General features: G+C 46.6%; 1 protein-coding gene across 2 annotated transcripts in view; it reads right to left on the bottom strand.

Annotated features, from left to right (window-relative positions):
• The window catches only part of LRRC3B (leucine rich repeat containing 3B), a 90,107-nt gene extending 76,661 nt beyond the window's left edge, over nucleotides 1–13,446 (bottom strand). The window contains exon 1 of one of the 2 annotated variants that reach the window (XM_043595553.1): nucleotides 12,860–13,446. The gene's annotated coding sequence lies outside the window, so the exon portion shown is untranslated. Of the gene's footprint in view, nucleotides 1–10,527; nucleotides 10,886–12,859 lie in introns of those variants that run through there. The other variant, XM_043595554.1, reaches the window with a different exon arrangement.
• Nucleotides 13,447–20,189: the final 6,743 nt, after the last annotated feature.

Raw genomic sequence — 20,189 nt, 5'->3', positions numbered from 1 at the left:
CATTCTCAAATGGCAAAAGCCATGAAGCAAACACGTCACAGTGTCTGAGGGATTTCTCAGAGGAGCAAGAAAGAACCCTAAAGCCACCATTTTGTTAGAAAAAAACCCACATCCTTCCCTGGCAACGTGCCCACTAGGGATTTAAAGTCCAAAGGAACTTCAGAAGTTCCAATACTGAGAGGTTCTGTGATTCTCTTATGAAGAAATGACTTTTCTTTCTCCTTTTACTAAATTTCAGATAATTACATTTTGGTAGGTCAGCAGTCCAACTCAGCATCTCTTTATGGAGAATGGTTCTAGGAGACCTTGATGAAATTGCAAATGCTTGGAAATAGTCACTTGCTTGCATGCTGGGTAAATAGGAAAGCATGCTGACTGTATTTATTTTACTATCATTATGTCTCCGTGGGGTGGGCTAGTAAAAAAGTGCAGGCTGTTAACAGCTTGGTATATACATACACATACACACCCCCCCCCACACACAGTATATTCTAAAAGAATTTACTTTTCCTTCATCTCAAACCGTGCCTGCAGAAAATCCCCCATACTTGAATGGTTTTCCAAATATTTGTTTATAAGGTGGATGGTTGTCACTTCATTCATTAGTGTTCATTCGTTCGACAAGTTGTGAGTGAATGCCTACTGTGTGCCAGGCTGGTGGTGAACATCACATACACTGGTACCAACACAGGCCCATCTTTGCTCAAGGTGGCTGGTTTCACAAGGTGGCTGGGTGCCCAGACTAACCTACGGTCACCTCCTGTATCAGTCATCTCGGGCTGCCATAACCAAATACCAAAGCCAAGGTGCCAGCATGGCCAATGTCTTATGAGGGATCTCTCCTTGGGTTGCAGATGGCCACGTCCTTGCTGTATCCTCGCGTGACTGTTCTTGAGTGGGTGTGGTTGGAAAGAGAGGATGTAAACTCTCTAATATCTCTTCTTATCAGGGTGCTAATCCCGTAATGAGGGGCCCACCCTCATCACCTAATTACCTCCCCAAGGCCCCATCTCCGAATGCCATCACATTAGGGGTTAGGGCTTCAATACCTCTTTAATATCAAATGTGCTATTTCATCCGTCATGTTAATTCAATAGACCTAAGTCTTTCAAATCCATCTCAGAAGAGTGGGACTTTGGCTCCTCTGCCATTTGGCTTTCTGTAGTGGTTAGGGCTGAGGGCCTTAGACACCAACAGAGGATGAGAGCCACAGGAGCACCAGACCCCCCCAGTCCTAAGGACGCAAGTGGTTTAGGGTTTGGAAGAAAGTAAAACAGGCTCTGAGGCTCTCAGGTCAGCATCTAAAGCAGAACTGATAAGGTCGAAATTCAGAAATGATATGCTTTTTAAAATCCAGTATCCTTACTCCAAGGCCTGCCTCCCTCTTTGAAGTTCTCGTGATCAAGTTCAATCAGGCAGTACAGCAAAACAAATAAAAATAACACAAACTCAGAATAACAGCAAGAGTCAGTGCGTTATTGTGAGGTTTTCACAAAACTGCAACCACAGAGCACTTTTCTCGGGACCTGAGGAAGAAGGGTAGGTGGGTATTCACACCCCACCCCCCAATACATTAAAGGCAACACCCACCAAGCTCAGCCCCTCCACTAGACGTCATTTGACTCTTTGAGGTTTGATCATTTCCTTAAAAGCCTGGATGATCAAAGCCAGCCTGGCACGCAAAGGGATCAAAGAGGAGAAATTACAGAAATCCAGATGCAGGTTTTGACTCTAAAACTCAGGGCAGCGGACTTCCTTTCAGACCATCCTCTGCCACCTCAAAGAAATAATCAGCACACGTCACAGAGGCCGAATGCACCTTTCGCCCTGGTCCTCGGTCCATGCAGAAGCAATCGAGAACTTTTAGCTGGATCTCTGACATCCAGACTTCCAAAACGGAAGGTCAAGCTCCTTCCTGTTTCTAACAGAACGAAGGGGAAAAAGACACTCCTACATGTCTCTTCCCTCATCTAGTGTTAAAATTGAAAAAGCGGGTATCGTTGGGTGACTTAAATCGGGCTGTGCTGGATGGATGGTTCTGCTACAGCACACGGGGTCTGGGAATAATTCTAAGGCATCTCTCGTTCGTTGCAAGGGCTTTTATTTCCATAGTAGTAAAGGCTCCTCACAGCCACTGATGTAGGACAAGAAATATGATAGCCATTTAGCAGAAACCCAGGGCTCAGAAAGTTGAAGGGACTCTCACCTCTGGTCACACAGCTAATGGCAGAATCCTATTCAAAATCAGGAATTCCAAGGGCAGATGTTATCATCTTTACATGGGCTTGGGAACCTAGAAGTCCATTCTTCTGCAGGAGGCTGGACGTAGCCTGCGGATGTGTTTTGTATTTTGTTTTGTTCTGTTTTTAATTGAGCTGGTCCAACTATCAAACATCAGGAGGTTTCACATAAAAACCTGGATTTCTGACTTCTGGGGGGAAAAAAAGCTCAGATCTGTCCTCACACAGGGCAACCGAAGAACAGAGCTAAGAGGAGACTGTAGCCCGCTTTCCCATGGATAACCCAGAACCCAAACAGGGTCAAAGACTCTCTCCTTCCACGGTCTCATGCTCAGCTACACAAAACCCTAACAGCTCAGGCTGTTCCCACTTCCACGCCTGTGCTCACAGGACTTCTGTCTTCCTGGGACGTCTCTGCCTGTCTTGCCAGTTTGGTATGTGTATGTGATCAGTCTTTCAGGATCCAGTTCGAGTGCCCTTGGCTCCAAAAAGTCAGTTCTTGGTATCCCTGGAAGAACGAACCAGCCTCTGTTCTTGAATATTTTTTGTGTTTATTTTATTTATTTAAAAATTGTTTAAATGTTTATTTATTTTTGAGAGACACAGAGACAGAGTGCGAGCTGGGGAGTGGCAGAGAGAGAGGGAGACACAGAGTCCAAAGCAGGCTCCAGGCTCTGAGCTGTCAGCACTGAGCCCGATGCAGGGCTTGAACCCACGAATGGTGAGATGATGTCCTGAGCCAAAGTCGGATGCTTAACTGACTGAGCCACCGAGGCCTCCCTTTTTGTGTTTATTTTATGAAACGTCTTTTCATGTGTGCACATTCAGTGTTGGGCACATAGTAAGCAATCAGCTATGTTTTGATCCGTACTAAAAACAAAGAATTAAGTAGTACTTATCATGTACCAGACGCGGTTCAAAGCACCTAATACATATTAACTCATGTAAGCCTCACAACTCTCTATCCTTACATTCATCTCACCTAGAGAAAATGGATGTCTGAGGATATTTAGGCACATTAAAGGTTAGGGAATATTCTCGGAGTCACTCACTCTGCTATTCAGTTGCAGAAGGGGAATTAGAACCGAGTCTGGCTACCTCTGGAGAGATGGGTAGATGAAAAGACAGAAGGAAGGGAGAGACGGAAGAAAGGAAAAAGAGAGGAAAGGAGGGAGACCCAGTCAGGTGAACTGTTAGGAACAGGAAAAGGCTCGTTCCGTGGCGGCAACCACGAAGTCCCTGGTGGGGCCAGGGCAGTGTCGACTGCTGGTAAAATGTAACAACAGATTCTCTGCATCAAAAAAGCCCTGCTTCGCAGTGTCTGTGAGTTTCTGTGGTGCCGATAATCCTACCGTGGAGGATTTTGAGCTCTCAACGTGATATCACTGAATGCAGAGTTGGAAAGAGGAAATGGGACGAGTCGGTGGCACTACCCGGTACTAACACATCAGCTCAGATACACCAGAGTGCAGGATGTACCTCGGAAGGCGACAGAGGAAGAGACAGGCAGGACCAGGTGAGGAAGGAACTACGAAACCCTACTGAGGATCGTCCTCAATACAACGAGTAACCTGGAAGTTTTTAGTAGCAAGTGACACATCATACAGTTATGAAGACAGGCACACAGTCAAACCTTCAGGAACCCCTCCTTCATCTTTCCTGCAACTTTCCTGAGTGACAGTTACTGCTGCAAGGAAACTTACCAGTGGTTCTGCCCTTTGCCTACTCTATCCCTTTTTACCTGTCAGCTGTCGTTCCCTCTATCAATCCCTCTGCCGACCTCTAATTCTGGGCTCCTGGAAGTGCTCTGGGGGTCAACAGGCCCTCAGGACTGGGGAGTCTCTGCCCATCATTACTGGTCCTCTGGTACGTCAGGGCTGGAGGGCCTAAGCAAAGAAGGGAGCTTGAACGAGCTGAACAGGAAAGCCATCGTACGGAGTATTATCAGTAAAGCAAAGCCGGACACATCCTTGACATCAGAGACCACAGAGCTGGAAGGGGCTCTAGAAAGCCTCCAGTTTACTGGGGAAGTAGAGCAGAGGGCAGTCAACTTAACCAGCCCAAAGACATCATGCTGATTAAGGCCAAAGTTTGATATAGAATGAGGTTGCCTCCTTCCAAATACTCTACCTGCATATAAGCAGGATGTTTTCTGAGATGTTGCTTCCCTCCTGCAAAGTCAAAGGCTTTCTTAAGAGAACTTTTTCTATTAAGCAGGTTATACTTCACCAAATAGAACAGACAGAAACATGGTGATCTCCACGATCGGGGACATCCTGGCATCCTCCCATAACACAGGATAGTATGAGCCATCTGTCTGGAAAACACTCCTATGACCACAGTCTCCTTTCTATCACTCATGGCCTTATTCATCAGTTTAAGAATTCAGTTCTCCAGACCCAGACCTTTGCCCCTGGGTCTCCATCTACCTGGCCTGCACTGAGGCCATTTCCTGATAAGCAGGAAATGGACAGGGAAAGGAAGTGAACCTTTAAAAGCCATTATAGCAGCTCTGCTTTGGGGAAAAAAGTGTTGGAGGGGAACTTAAAACTTTCAGCTGAAATGCACACTTCAGGTGACCAGCCAAGGCCACAGGGCACGTAGCCAAGGCAGCCAGCCATCGGGGACTGAGATACAGGCCAATGTTCACCTAGCCAGGAGCCAGATGCTGCTGCCTATTTTCTAGTTCTTACAGAGGCATCCCACAGCCTGCGTGTGCCCCTGACATGTGAGTCTCTTTCAGCTAACAGTGATTTTTATTTGCCAACGCCCGTCATTGTCTACAACCATGACCCCTAGGAATAGGGCAGGTAAGGCCAGTTCCTGGAGCCGGAAAAGTGAAAATTGGTCCAGAGAGAGAGACGGGGAGAGAGAAGATCCCAGAGAGATAAAAGAAGCTGGGAGGACCCTGTTATAATCTGCCCAAGTCTGTTCCGATGTACTCCTACCGTGTTAGCTGGAGACACCGAACAAGGGTCCAAGGTTTTTGGGGTCGCAGACCTCCAGGGCATTTATCAACAGAATGCAAGTGATCCATAAACTTGAACAGGGAGAGAGTCACAACTTTGTTTATGAACACTTCACTACAATTTAGTATTTCATTCCATCATAAAGGCAGGCTACAATACTGCCTTCACGGTCTGCCATGTGGTAGAAGCACCAAAGACTTTGCCACTGACAGAAAGCAGACTTTTTCGTGTCCGAACACAGCTGCTGCAGGTGTCTCAAAGCAGCCCCGTTGCAGATCCCTACTTAGGAGAGACGGTGGCCATCTGTCCCACCAGATCTTGTTGTTACACATACATTAGGAGCTTACAATGGTGTGCGTGTGTGTGCGCGCGTGTGTGTATCTAGTGTTATAATCTTCTGCGTTGCATTTGAAGCATTTAAACACGTCATTCTGCGGGTCCCTAAGTTTGGAGGACTGCCAAAGGGCCACAGGCATCAATGAGATGAAGAAGAGCCATTGATTGGCCTGGTGGTAGAGAAGCCACATGAACAGGGGACAGGGGAATGTGGGTATGAGACCAGGCCCTCTGGCTGAGCAGCCAGCCGGCCTTTCCTTTGACCTACACCTTGAGGAATTATTTGGGTACGTTATTTTTCCTTGTACACTTCTTCAGCCCTTTATCATCCCCATTAGCTTTCCGTATCTTCTTATTTTTATGCCTTTTAAATCTTATCCCTCATGTTTGGCATACTATCGAATCTCATTTAGTCTTCCTGTGCACAGAGCTGGGTTTTCTTCCTTCAGGTGGTCTGTTTTCTTTCCTGGCCTACCTCGCTCACCCCCTTTCTCTCCTTGCTTTATCCTGGTTACCTCTCTCTTCACCCCCCCTTGACCCAGCTGGCTGTCAGCCCTCCCTCCTTCCTGGGTTCTGCAGCAGACGCTTCGGGCACCAAGCGCCTACAGTCCACCTTGCACTGGGGAAGGGCATTTATTTTGTCTAGATGACACGTTTCTAAGGAGCCACCAAAAAACAGACTGACCACCTGAATAAATGACAACCAAACATTCCGTGGGAGAAGGGTACCTGCCTTTGCCAACGCAAGCTTCAATATAATTTGTAGGAGGATGGGAAACACTCCTGCTTGATAATCCCTGCTGACCAGATGTCTAGGGAAGGTCAGCAGACTAGACGAGGATTCTTCTCAGTGCATAAATTCCCAGAGTAGCAAAAGAGAAGTATACTGCTTAGTCACTGCTAACAGGGGGAGCCCTCTGTAAGCAGGCCTTTACCAGCACTGCTATTCTAAATCAGAAATGAAGAGGTTAGACTAGAGGGAAAGCCAGTGTGCCTTCATGACCTGTGTGCTTTCGCTCTGGACAAACATCCAAGTGCACGGCGCCTCCTCCCTGCCCTCACCAGGGGAAACATTTGTCCTGAAATAGCCAACTCTCCCGGCAAGGTACTGAAGGCCTACATGTAGACTGAAAACGTGTATCAATGGCCTAAAAAATGAAAGGAAGAAAGAACAAAAGGGAAGAAATAAAGAGAAGAAAGAGAAAAAAAGGAAACGAATCTGCATTTGAAGACATGCTTCATTTTGTGGAGGGTTATTCTGTGTTCGAGAATGGTGCACAATCTTTTATTTTTTTTTAATGTTTCTATTTTACTTCTTCTTCTGAAAAAATGTTTATTTATTTTGAGAGAGAGAGAGCACATGCAGAGGAGGGGCAGAGAGTGAGGGAGAGAGAGAACCCCAAGCAGGCTCCGTGGGGCTCGATCCCACGAACGTGAGATCATGAGCTGAACTGAAACCAAGAGTCGGACGCTTAACCAACTGAGCCATCCAGGCACCTCTGTTTCCAATTTAATTCTAAGGAAAGGCACAATTCTTTTTAGAAAACTATCTGAAAGTGTAGTGACACTTACACTGGAGAGTTGTTAACATATGAAGCAGCTCAGAGAACTTGGGATAAATTGAAACCACAAATTTTATAAACTTCACTGATCTGTTCATTGATCCTCTTAAAGAAAAAAATCCATTTTTATCAGGGTGGTTCTTTTTCAACACTTGTTCATTTATTTATTTTAAATGAATTATACTGCCCTCGCCAACAACTCATCCCCTTTGGGAAAATAGCATGTTCCAAGGCTGTTAGCTCTTGAGAAGACTGCAGACTTCATTCTCACATAAAATTTCATACGCCATGTTACAATGTATTAATGCACTGGGCTTTTATAAGGGATATACAATTATATACTAGTATGTCAGATATAAAAGGTGCCATCATGGTTCCCAACCACTTGTAGGATAAAGCTCTCCAAAGTCACAACCTGCAGATACAATATTAGATTTACTGATCTTATGGAATATTCAAACTTCAGTGTAAATTAAGATAGTATATATTTATTTAAAATAAAATACACAAGGGTAAAACTTCTCAGGTTCTACTTAGTGAACCTTTTCCCCCTCCAACGTCTTCTTCAAACTCCACAGAAACTTATTATACGGCTTCTCTTGTTACTCAAAGTAGGTCAAGTTCAGATGCTCCGGTCCTTGATTGTGTTTTTATTTTCAAATATCTCACCCAAACTGAGAATTTTAATTCATGCTATGTATTGCATAAATGCGTTTATTCATTGCGTTCTGAATAAAAAGGCTTCGGTTTTTTTTTTTTCTTCATACTCTTTTCCCCAGAACGTGCTGTTTAACAGCAGTTCCTCTTCTGCCAACAAACTGATATCAGTTTATATGATTTAAGGTAGATACACGCGCAAAGAACTGTCCCAGCAGAAGTGCTGTGTGGGCCCTTTAACACTACACCACATAAAAGCCACAGTAAAACAGGTAGAAGGTATGCCAACCACATAAACAGGATGAGGCTCCAGCTAAGTCTCCTATCATCCCTGAAAAGCTACAAATTGGGAACCAGGATGTCTGCCCAGATCAAAAAGGATTCTTCTTCCTGTGCTTCCTAAAAGAGAGACCATTTCTTTTGGATTTTGTCATACCTGATTTCAATGGTACATCTTTTCTCCTCTAACACTGCTGTGATCTCACTAGACCAGCATCTCCACTTTAATGTGAATTTTCATGGTTTCCCCTGAAGATTGGGACAGCTATGCATATTTTGTTGTCTGACTTAACATAAAATAATATTCATTTCTAATAAATTCTCTAAAAATGTGAGTGCTCCCCTCGAGATAACAGGGGATTCTGGGATTCGGACCGGTCAACCCAACACAGACGGCAAACTGAGGTGGTGGGGAGGGGGGGAAGGGGAAAGAACAGCATCTCTCAGTTCAGGCTCTCCATGGTCATTCCTGTCACCCCAAAGCCGTTTATCAGCCGACCTCCATCTACCCCCACCCCAGGTTCTTGACAGCAGTGATCCCTCACCTTCACCTTTCCCTCCTCCACCCCTAGTTACTGCCTGAGGACTTCTGTCCTGGCTTCTCACAACATCAGGGATGCAAGTCCTACCCCAGGCTACATAAAAGGCACCAAGCTTCCACCATCTGTCTGCCTGTAACTCTCACCCCTCTGTGTGGCTCTAAGAAACAGGTTTTTCCCAATCCCCCCCTCTGTTTACTCCAGCTGACTTTTTCTTGATTTGTCTCCAGGGGCAGGACCTCCTGATGCCAGTAGCTACAGAGAAAAGACATGGGATGTTCTTAGAAACCAAAATTCTGTCCTATAAGAATGGCTAGGGCTATATGGCATCCCGAGGCTGCTGAAGAAGGTCCCTTTGTTATAAGGTCCCTGTGGGTAACAAAGTGGCAAAGGGCTATTTTCCCCCTCTCTGAGCCTCAGGTATATCCGCTAGAAAGATATTGTTTTGCCTCAGATTTGCAACAGCCTACAGTGTGACCCAATGGTCAGAAATTCAGAAGAAATCATACCAAATCACTTCATTGTATTCAAAAGAATTTTCCCCTCTGATCTACTATGATTTCTCTTATTTTCCCAAATACTTGGGAGTGAGGCCAGACAGAGCTACTCCTCCTGACAAAAAGACTGCTACAATGATTGGGAATCCATTCAATTTTATTTAACGTCACCTAAAGGTTTGCATGGTTACTTAAACACTGTTGATTTGAAGGCTTATAAGTATTTGGTTGCAATTTTTTGCCAATGAGACACATTTGTGATGGTGTATCCGTTATATGATAGTTATTTTTTTTTTCTGGTTATGCTGACTGAGGCAGTTATGAAGAATTAGAAAAATGAACTTTCTTTTAATAAGTTTTTCCCTAATTAATTTTAAGATGCTGAAAAACAGCAGTGGCCATAATCCATTTATGCATCAACATGGCTTATTTTGGCCAAGAGTCAGAGGACAGTGGTTCCAGTACTGGTTATGTTAGGAACACACAGAGTGGCCTTGAACATATCACTGAATCTCCTCCCTGCTTCTGGATTGGGGGCAGTGATATCTGAGATCCCTTTAGCTCTAATATTCTGTGGTTCAATCACTAGAAAGACACTGGCAAAACACAGTTTCTATGGTTTGTGACTATAGATCTCTGTTCACGTTTGGATTCCCCCCTCTCCACTGCTCTTCATATTTTAAATGGGAAGGTCTACCAAAAGGTTCAGAAAAGAAGTCCATTGCCAGCAGCCAGTTGCCTAAATTTGCTTTCAGCACCAGGATCCCATTCTACCAAGATGTACCCCAACAGACTCTGAGAGAGGGGACATGCCCCATCAGCCTCCCACATGACACAGGCAAGGACTGGCGCTCCCACAGTATGCCTGCCTGCGGGGTTTGGAGTAAAGGGCTGGGAGACCTCACCCATACTTCCTTGTGGACAAAAGGTCTTTAGTACCAAACAGGGTCAGGGAGCTTGGGACACACCCAGTGTTCTCTGCCCACAAGATTAACCAGCTTCCCCACTTGCTGGCTGGATGACAATGAACGCACAACTTAAGTTCTCCATGGTTTAGTTTCCTCACCCACAAAATGGGGGAAAAAAGAACTGTCCTCCAGGGTTGTTGTGAGGAGTAAAACTAACAGTTCACGCAACATATCAAGAATAGTGCCTGGCACAGAGTAAGAGCTCACTCAATAAACACTGGCGCTGATTATTATTACTACCTGTCTCCCCAGGATATCTCAGCAACGCGGGGGTGGGGGCGGGGGTGGGGGGAGGGCGGACGGGGACACTTTGGCGTGCAATTGAAGTCTTCCTTCAAGAGTTCCCCAGGGACATGTTCCAACCTGTTTCTCCATGCAGAGGGAAGTGGCCCGAGCACAAACCCAGGTAATAGGCATCCGGAAAGAAATTGGCCCTGGGGTAGTTCTCGCGGGGTGAGGGACTTCAGTCTGGGATCCTACCTCAGGTATCCAGGTAATTCGGCAGAAGCCAACGCTCTGTCCCCTGCGATGCCTGGCCTGTGAGGGTGTGGCCTTTGTGCTCAGGAGCCGCGGGGAGTCAGCGCTGAGGGAATCCCCGGTCCCGCTCCTCGGGGCTCTGAAGCCGGCCGCGGGGAGACTGGAGCTCGCTGCTCCAGGGGTGCCCCAGGGTGGGAGTGAGCGACCTCAGGATTCCTCCCCCGGAGCCCTGGCAAGTCGACGTCTCTTCCGGAAGGGTCTGGCCAAGGCGTGGGGCCCAGAAAAGGAGACTGCGCTGAGCTCTGCTTTCTCCCAGCTGGTTACGGGAGAGCAGCAGACTTATAACAGGGCAACCGCAGAGGCGGCTGTGCCCCGAAAAGCCTGCACGTGGGAGGCCTGGGCAAGGAGGGCCAGAGGGTTTTAAACAGCTCGGGACCCCACGCAACCTCCAAATTCTTCGATGGGCCAGTGGAAACCCGGCACTGGACTCTCCAAGGTGCTGCTTGGAAAGGGGCGTGCACCTCCTCAGAGAGAGAAGGGTTAAACGAGGTGCTTCCAGGCCTTTGGTAGCCCACCTGGAGAAACGGAGCCCGGGGGGGGGGGCGCCCCTTCTCTGCAACAGCAGTCTAGGCCCTCTCCCGCAAATGGTCTTCCATTCGAGATTGCTGGGGGGCAAAGGAGGAGAGAGCCTCGCCTTCCCGCATCCGTTAAGGCGGCTGCAACAACCACAAGGACCTACCGAGGGGCCCAAACGTGGAAAGACCCACCTCTGCCCGGGGCCCCGGCCTGGAAGCCAAGTCTCCCCTCATCGGATGCCCACACCCCCTCGCCCTGCGTTTCCCGCACGCCCTCCGGCTCTCGGCTCCCGAGCCTGCGGGCACAGCGTGGGGCTCCCCCACTCCCTCGCTCCGCCCAGGTGCGATTTGCGGAAGGGCGGGGGGGGGTGGGGGGGGGGACGGAAAGGTGGCTTCCCACTGCAGCCTCCGCCCCTGCGCTCTCCTCCAACCGGTTCGAACCCCTGTCTACTCTCCTGGCGCTGGGGACTCCCCGCCCCCCCCCCCCCCCCCCCCCCCCCCCCCCCGCTGCCCGGCACACACGCCTCTCCTGGGGGCCAGGAATCCCCTTCCCACCCTGCGGCTGTGCAGACCTCCTTGACTCCAGAGCGCCCGGCAGGGAAGGTGGGCGTGGGTCTACGGACTCGGCTGCGGAGGTGGAAGGGTGTAGAAGCGGGTGCCGGGGAAAGGACTCTGGTCCTCTTAGAGCCAGGAAAAGCATCCCTGGTCCATGATCTGACCACTCGGTCGCCGCCTGAGACGCCAACGCATTCACAATCTCGCCTGGAGGTTTGTTTCTCCTAGAGAGGAAGATCGCCCCGTTCCAGGCACCCAGAAGCCGGCCTTCCCAAGTACCCCTCCCCACCCCTCCACCCCCCTCCCCCCCGGGCTCTGGCATTCCAGGGCTCCATTCTGCCTCTCTGCGCCTTCCCAGGTGCCCAGCCCCTCCCCCCATCTCTATTTACACACCCGGGCCAGAGCTCTCCGGACTCAAATCCTTTTTCCTCCGTGTCAGGTGACGGCTTGGACTGGCCCCTCGCCCACTTTAAAAGCGGAGCCCTTTGGTACCCTGTCAACCAGATCTACCCGAGACCCCCACCCCCACCCCTCCAGCAACATTTCTCTCCCCAAATGACTTACTTCACCCACCCGTATCTGCACTTGCTGTTCCCGCGGCACGCAGCCGCAAGCCACTCCAAGGGTTTCATTACCGAGTTCGGGGTGGCATACGCAAGGATGGACCGTGCTAGACTGAGCCCCAAGGGTGGCCGCAGCCTCCTCCCATGTCCCACCCCTCCTATTGCATTCTCTCTGCTCCTATCCCACCCTCACGAGCAGGATGAGCACTGCTGAGTCCCAAACCCTCGCCTCTCTAGCGGGAGCTGCAGGGAGTGAAAAGTCGACTAGCAAGAACACCGAAAGAGAAATGGGCAGATGCAAACGTCAGGGGTGGTAGTGGGGGAGGGCTGGGGGAAGGGCGCACGCGAGAACTAGACCTGCAACTTGCACGGCACGGGGTGAGCACCGCGCGGGGAGGGGGGGGGGGCACAAAACTTTGCAGACTATTGCACAGCAGCTGGCTGCAAGCGAGCAGGGGGTCGACTTCCCCCCGCCAGGAGGGGTCTCTCCCAGGGTCTGCGCCAAGGGGACCGGAGCTTTGGACGTGGCTCTGACCTGGGGTGACAGTTCCCCTCTACTTGTTACGGGAAGGGACGGCCTAGGCACCCGGGTAGAGGGACGACACCGCGCTTTGCGAAAAGCAACAGGCGGCTGCACCTTACCTTGCGCCAGTCCCGGGCCGGGGTGGCTGCTCCATCCTCGTGGCGCAGGGAAGAGGCGTTGGATGCGTATGCCTGGGGGTGTGAGCTGCCAGAGCTGCAGCGCCCGCTCTTCCCACCCCGCTGCCAGCCGGGCTGCCCACCCCGGACCCGGCCGGCCGGGAGGGCTCGTTCTCCGCCGCGGCGGCGGCGTTAGTGCGCGGCGGCAGGAGCGCGGGACGCCGGCTGTGCGTGGCTGGCCGGCGTCCTCCGGCGCCTCCACCGAGCGAGGGTGCGGCTCCGGGCGGCCGTGCGGAGCACCGCTTGGCTCCCGCTTCTGCGGCGGCTGCTGCAGACCCTGCGCCCGGCCCCGGAGCCTTGCAGGAGGAGGAGACAAAGACGCGAGGGAGGCGAAGCGCCGCTCGCCCAGATGCGATCGTCTCAGTCACTAGAGGGGAATCGCCTCCAAAGCCCGGCTGAGGATGAGGGAGGAGGGGCGAGGAGGCTGGGGACGGGAAAAGCAGCAGGGAACGAACGTGACAGTCAGAGCCCTGCCACCGCCTCTCCCGCGCTGCCCTCTCGCCAGCCGGGTGGAGGGTCCGGAACGGAGAGAGAGGGCGGGGGCTGAGCGTTTGCTGCGGGAGGAGAGGCGCCGAGGTGGGAGTATGGGCTCCCTCCGCCTCCCTCGCCTGCCTTCCTCGCACCCCGCCGGTGCAGAGCTCCTCTCTCTGGAAGCTACGGCCCCATTCTTTCTCCTGTTTATCTAACTACTGAGATCCGAGCTGAATAAAACCGGCCTAAGAATAAGAATAAGAAGCATAATGTGGTGATGGGTTGATTGTCCTCTAATGGGGAAAAGGCGGACGCCTAACATCTCTTCGACAAATGATGGCCTACTGGGTGCCAAGTGCTGTATGTAGTAGGCTCTTCCGGGGTAAGAGGGATAAAGTGAGCTATTCCCCGAAGGCTCTATGTTCCAATATCAGAATGATCCCCTGCGGTTCCTGAAGCACAAAGTTTTGGCCGTGAGTCCTGGGCCCTGATCCCCACCCCCTACTAGTCCAGTTTCCCAAAGCAGAAGAAGGTGTTAGAATTCAATTTGCCTTCCCGTTGCAGGGATGACTTTCTACAGCCAAAACCAAACCAAACCAAACCAAACCAAACCAAACCAAAACAACAACAACAACAACAACAACAAACTGCGTGCAGAGTATATATAGACCTTAAGAAAGTGTATGTGCGTGTGTTCATGTGTGTTTGCTAAGATTAACACAAATTACTGGTTTTAGTGGTTCTCAGTTCATGATTTAAATTATTTAGCAGATCTGCACCTAAATAAATAAATGAATCAAGAAACAAGCAATTGGGGCCAGAGGAACCAGCCTTCCCAGCATCTACAAATACCACCTTCTTTTACAGCCCTGTTTCCACCCCAGCCCTCACCCCTCACTCCAGGCAGAATTACTTTTCCTCTTCTCTTTGCTTTCGCAGTCAAATTTGCCAGTCACTTGCAGAATTCACAAAGGTATAGTTTTTTTTATCGTTTTCTATTGCATCACTCACCTGTATTACCTCCTTTTTTCTTCTTTTTTAGGATACCACTGCAACATCCAGACTTGTTTTGTGTCTAGTGGGTACTCAAGGAAAGCTTGGCCTGTTGGAAGTCGTTTTCTCCTTTAAACACTGCTAAATCCCAGTGTGTCTAGAATTAAAGGAACTTGGGTGATGAAATTTGGGAGGGTTTGGGGAAGGGGAGGGCACACATAGTTCTACTCCCAGCTCCTCTGACCTAGAAATGTAAAAGTATTTAATTCATTTTTTGTTTCTGGACACTTATCTTTTCCCACTGACCAGCCTACGTCTGTTTGCTGAATTCCCATAAGCAAGGGAAACCAAGTTGTTGGGCAACTGCATAGAGCAAGTGATATGTACTCAGTTGCCCACACCTAAAGCAAACCCATTCCAGGCAGAGAATGACCAAAAAATTCTTTATTATTTCATGACCTGTGTCAAGTATGTTGAAAGACTGCCAAGGTGTCCTCATTTCCAATGAGGCTCTCTTATCGTAGAGGCATTTTAGAATAGTTTGAAGAGTACTTCATTGCTGAGAGGTAAAAAAAAAAAAAGTGCTATGTAGTTTAGGGATATTTAAAATTGTTCTTTATTTTCTATCCCCACTTCCTATGCATTGTAGGATGGATACCACCTAGATCGGGGATGTGCTAAGGAAAAGGTCCATAATGTGTAGGAGATTAGAAAACATGATTGCTAAGATATCTTCTATTTCTAAGATGAAACTGTGATTGGAAAGGTTGTGGGTTTTTTTGTGGTTTAAGTTCTGTTTATTTATTTTGTTTTTGTTTTTTAAATGAAGTCTTAGGACTTATGGATGGCAGGTATGTAATTTGGTGTAGCTTTTCTGAAGGGAAATATGATGTTACTCTTGAAAGCATAAACTTTTTGGAGGTCATTGTCCCTAAGACTGTACTTCTAGAAATTCATCATTAGGAATAAATAATGGATATTCAGTAAGATTTATATACAAGGATATTCATTGCAGTGTTGTTTACACTAGTGGAAAATTGAAAATAAACAAAACCAAATTGAAATTTCTAACAAGACTGGAATAGTAAAATGTTTTTAAATCTATAAATGGATACTGGTCAGACATTAAACTGTGGTTGTAAATGAGTTGAGTATTGTTATAAATGATAATTATAATTTTAGATGCAAAAAAATCAGATGCACAAGATGAGAGACACAATAATAAAAATTAATATCGGGAGTCAACAGATGTAGGTTTGGAGCTATACATTTCTACTTGATAGCTATGTAGAAATCTTAGACTTGAACTTCCAATTCCTTAAAGGTATAATTGGTTGATGTTAATTACCTCACAGTCTTCTGTTTTCATTGAAATTTGCAAAACACTTATTTCACAAATAAGTGCCTACTACACAGTAAAAATCTCAATATGTTTTTCTCTTGGCAATCATTACATGTATAAATGTGAATATATACATATGTTTAGGCTCGTGTCTAGAGTAATGTATACTCCAGTATTAACAGTGGTTATCCCTGTTCATACAGGGATTACAAGTATCTTTTAAAATATATAGGGTAATCAAAAGCAGAGGAATTTGTTTTAAAACTAGTTCTCTTTTAATTAAAACAAACGATTTCTACCTATTGACAGAGGAAACCTCTAGACTTGGATGCTTTCTGCTTTACTTGATTCACAGGCTCATCAACAAGACTTGCTGACCATTGGTGTCGCCCATGCTATAAAAAGGATAAATGACAGGGCATGGAGTTTGTCACCTCTGATATAAACTTAGATTTGTTTTGTAGCAACCAGGAGTCAAATCCAGCTCAGCAAAATATGCTGTTTAATACGAGGAGCTGATTGGTTGCTGCCTCTGACTTGTCTTGACAACCTATAAAAAAAGAGAAGGGAGGAGGTATCAGAAGCTATATTTGTAACTTGATTAGTGAATTAAGAAGGAAGCCTAGCACTGAAGGGCCACTTCATTCAGTGACCTTCACATCACAGCAGCGGCCCCTCTGGCCCAGAGGGGGAGCTTTTGTAAAACTTATTGTGTATATTACAAACATTACATTACTTACTGGTGTTTTCAGTTTAACTCTCTTTAGAAATAGGGGTAAGCAATTGTTTTAAAATCAATATATTCCAGTAATTTTGCAACTAAAGGAAACCTCTTCAAATTTTAATTGCATTTTCCATTTGGAACTCTCCAGAGAAATGGAAATGCATTTTTCCGAGCCCTTGAGTTGATTTTCTGAAATCTAAATAGTTGGGGTGACTTAAATGAATGGAATCAAGGCAAGAAGATGTTAATATCATGAATCCTTTGTGGAACGTGTTCCAGTTAAGTACTCTTCATAACAAATCACCCCAGAACTTCTTGGCTTAAAATAACAACAATCTTTTATTAGCCTGAATCTGGAATTTAGACAGGGCTTGGGGAGGAAGGCTCACTTCTGGCCCACTCAGTGTCAGCTTAGGGCCACTGGAATCAGAAGTAGAGGATTCACTTCCCAAATGGTTCCGTCACATGCCTGGCAGCATGTGCTGGCTCTTGGCGTTCGACAGGAGCTGAGGCTCAGACCTCAGTTTCTCTCCATATGGGCGTTTCCATGTGCATCTTTCCCATATCTCCATAGTTCCTCATGGATTTCCTCACTTTATGCCATTTGGGTTTACAAAGAGAACCTGATAGGAATCGGACCTTGCCTGGATAATGAAAATCTGAACATTATACAAACAATCTAGTCTTCGAATGGCACTGCAAGTTTTAACCCAGAACTCACTGGGCAATGTACACTCGTGAATCTAGCTCATCATTTGGAAGACTTGGGTACATGGATCAGTTTTTCTTCCATTTACTGAGATCATTTGGAATGCAAAGTAGTGCACCCACCATGGGAAACAATATGGAGATTCCTCAAAAAATGAAAAACAGAACTATTATATGATCCAGCAATTCCACTTCTGGGTATTTATCCAAAGAAAACAGAATCACCATCTCAAAAATATGTCTGCACCCTCATGTTCATTGCAGCATTATTTACAATAGCCAAGACATGGAAACAACCTAAGTGTCTATTGATGGATGAATGGGTAATGAAAAATACATACACACAGACACACACACACACACACACACACACAAAATGACACTATGGAATATTATTCAGCCATAAAAACGAAGGAAATCCTGCCTTTGTAATAACATGAATGGACCTTGAGGGCATTATGCTAAGTGAAAGAAACCGGAGAGAGAGAGACAAATACTGTGTGATTTCACTTCTATGTGGAATCTAAAACAAAACAAAACACCAAAAAAACCCACAAAAAACAAAACTCTTCAATACAATGAACATATTGGTGGTTGCCAGAGGCAGAGGTTGGGGGAGATGGGAGAAATAGGTTTACTGTTTAATAAAAATAAAGGAATTAGAGGACTGGCCATGTATAAATGCATTGTAATTTGTGTGTGTGTGTGTGTGTGTGTGTGTGTGTGTGTGTATGTGTGTATTTAATGACTGGTCCACATAGTGAAGACCAAATTCCCTATCATGGTTTTTTCATGGGCCTCTGCCATTTAACTTTCTTTCCAGCTCTGTCAGCTTCTTTTATCTTCTCATGTTTATCCATCTTATCTTGGCTTTATGTAGACTCCTATTCAGGCTAGCTGTTGACAAGTTCACCTCTCCTAGTAGACTTATCATAGGGGACTAAAGTTCCTTGAGAGCAGAGACTTTATTCCAATCAATTTATGCCCCCACAACTGTCAGTCGAGCCATGCAAGGAGTGGGTGCTTATACATGCTTATTGAAAAGATGAATAATTCAACACCCCTTGCCTTTCCAATTCAATCATTCTATCTCTAAAATGGCAATATTGCTCGTGAGCTGCTCCACAGGGGAGCTAATTAATTCTCTGAAACTGGAAAATGTTTTGAAGTTCCACAGTACTTTGGAAGCACTCAAGAACATTAATATGTGCAATAAAGACATTATTATTACTTCCCTGACACATAAATGGTGAATAATCCATTTTAATGTGTTTATTTTGAATATACTCAACAAATTTGCAGGAAGTAATGTATTGTTGGCTCATTTCTACTAATGGACACCTTGTGTGGACTGAATAAGATGTGGCCTCTTCTGGCTCTATTGTTTGCTCATTTCTCCAGCTCTCAGAACCACTATTATACATGTTTTCTGCCAGGAAGGTGCCCAGGATATGAGAATCAGCCTTCTTGGGGTTCCGTGTCTTGACAGGTCATATGGGTACCTATGGGATTCTAGGATTGCACTCTTAGTTCCCTAGCCATATAATTATTGTGGGAAATGTCTTGTAGCTGAGAGATCCAATAGAGAATTCCTATCCCTAGGTGGAAATATCAGATTCTCTTCTTGGGAATTTTGGATAAGAAAACTGGGAAGACCGGGCTCATCTTTCTGATGACTAACATCGCAAGGTGTAACTCATAGGAGCCATGAGCAGGCATGGTATCTGCCATGCAGAGAAAGCCACACTATACTGTGAGTGACAAAACTTCCTCACAGGGACAAATGTGAGAGGCAGAGTGATTCCCTGTAGGGTCTGAGTCCCTGGTTCAAGCTATTTGGAAGCCCAGCCATGTCTCTGCTCTCCCCTGCTTTCATTCATCCTCTTTTTTCAAGAAATCACCTTTTTGCTTAAACTAGTTCACATTTAGTTTCTGTCTCTTGGGACCAAAAAAAAAAAAAGTCCAACTAATGCAACATCAAAGAAAGATTTGAGAAATGCTTCTCAGAATATGTTTGATTAAGGGTTGGAGAGAGTGCGCTTGGGGACACTTCGATATGAGGCTTATAGTTTGAGAAGTTAAAAGCCCGGTGACTAATATAAATTGAACCATATTTTTCCAGATAATAAAAATAGGATCTGACATGTAAAAGCAGGATCCCAGTGTTTTTGACTTACTGGAATGTAGGCTTCATGAGGGAGAAATCTGGATTCTTTACCACTGTTCACTGATGACTACAATAGAATTCTGCACATGCTAGATAATTCTGCACATTTAATAAATATTTGTGGAATGAATGAATGCATTTATTTGTTGCATATCTTCCTTAGTCCTAGTCGAAATATGGAAAATGACTCCTTATTGAATCCATACTACAAATCAGCCACTGTGCTCAGTGTCAACAAACATGTCATTTAGTTTATTACCTGACCTTGGAGCGGAGGCTGTGGGTGGGAAATGACTATGGATTCCGAGAACTTGTTCTAAGATGAGACAGTTTGCTCAGTTTGCACGTAGATTCTATATGGTGGGGGTCAGGATTTGAACCCAGGAGCATCAGTCTCCAAAACGTGCGCTCTCTCTAACATACCACATTCACATATTAACATACAGGGCAGGGATCTCTTCCGGAGCAATTAACTAAAAGGGGACAAGGCTGGACTGCAATATTGCTTCATATATAACTCCAGCTCTAATGATCAAGGATTTAGTGAACACAGAATTAGTCCTCACTCTACAGACGAGTAAGTGCAGGTCTATAGGGCTGCATCCAGTACTCATCAGGCAATATCTACTCAGAAAGTCTCATTTTCAGGATGGAAGCTCTCTTCTTGTTCCCCTGGTCTTTCCCTGGAAGAGTTAGAGGACTTACTCCTTACCCCCAAGACTGATGGGAGTTGATGGATAAATACCCTACACCTTCCTCCTCTTTTGGTTTGACTCCAAGGCATGTTCCACACTGTCTCCAAGAGGTCCTCCATGTGACTGTGCCCCAATTACCCACAACACTAATTTGTTTAAAAGTATACCCTTTA

This window comes from Prionailurus bengalensis, chromosome C2, assembly GCF_016509475.1.
Source record: "Prionailurus bengalensis isolate Pbe53 chromosome C2, Fcat_Pben_1.1_paternal_pri, whole genome shotgun sequence".
Lineage (NCBI taxonomy): Eukaryota > Metazoa > Chordata > Mammalia > Carnivora > Felidae > Prionailurus > Prionailurus bengalensis.
Note: the sequence above shows the minus strand (reverse complement) of the source record. Positions and strands in the feature narration are given on the sequence as shown.